We start from the raw sequence: 637 nt of genomic DNA on the forward strand, positions 1-637 counted from the left end.
AGGCAGCACCAAGATGGTGGAATGGTAAGCAGCAGAGAAAAATCCTCTATGAGCGTCGCCATCCAAATGCTGGAATACAATATCGTGAGGAAAACAAGAAGGAGGGAAGTGGGTGTCCTGGACCCAGAAAGGATCTCTAAAGCATGAATTGAAGCCTAGGGAGACAGTGAAAAGAGAAACTTCAACAAAGGAGAAGGAGGTAGCGAGCAGCAGTGCCTGAGATGGGATTCTCTGCTCGAAAGGAGCAGTTAAAATTTGCAGACACACGGTGACTGCTGGTGACCTGAGTCCTCCACAGAGAGACATAGCAGTAAAGTGGAGCAGCAGATGTGAAGGACTTCATTGGCTGGCAGTAGGCTCAGTCAGCCCATGGAAGAGAACAGTTGGCTGGGAGCCACCTTGGAGAGGAGCTGATTGAGCTCAGAACTCAGAGTGGCTGCCAGCTCCATCTAGCAGCTCCCACCCGGACTCAGGCCCGTAGAAACTGCTGATGACTGCAGACCAAATGAGTCTGGTTTTGGCCAGAAGGTGCAGGCTCACTGAGCTTATCCCCTACCCCACCAAAAGGCTAGTACTGGCTTGCTGGAATTAATCAACATGGGCTGGGACTCTGTCTCCACAGGTTGTCTACCAGTGA

This window comes from Chinchilla lanigera, unplaced genomic scaffold (assembly GCF_000276665.1).
Source record: "Chinchilla lanigera isolate Chin_1 unplaced genomic scaffold, ChiLan1.0 scaffold00013, whole genome shotgun sequence".
Classification (NCBI taxonomy): domain Eukaryota; kingdom Metazoa; phylum Chordata; class Mammalia; order Rodentia; family Chinchillidae; genus Chinchilla; species Chinchilla lanigera.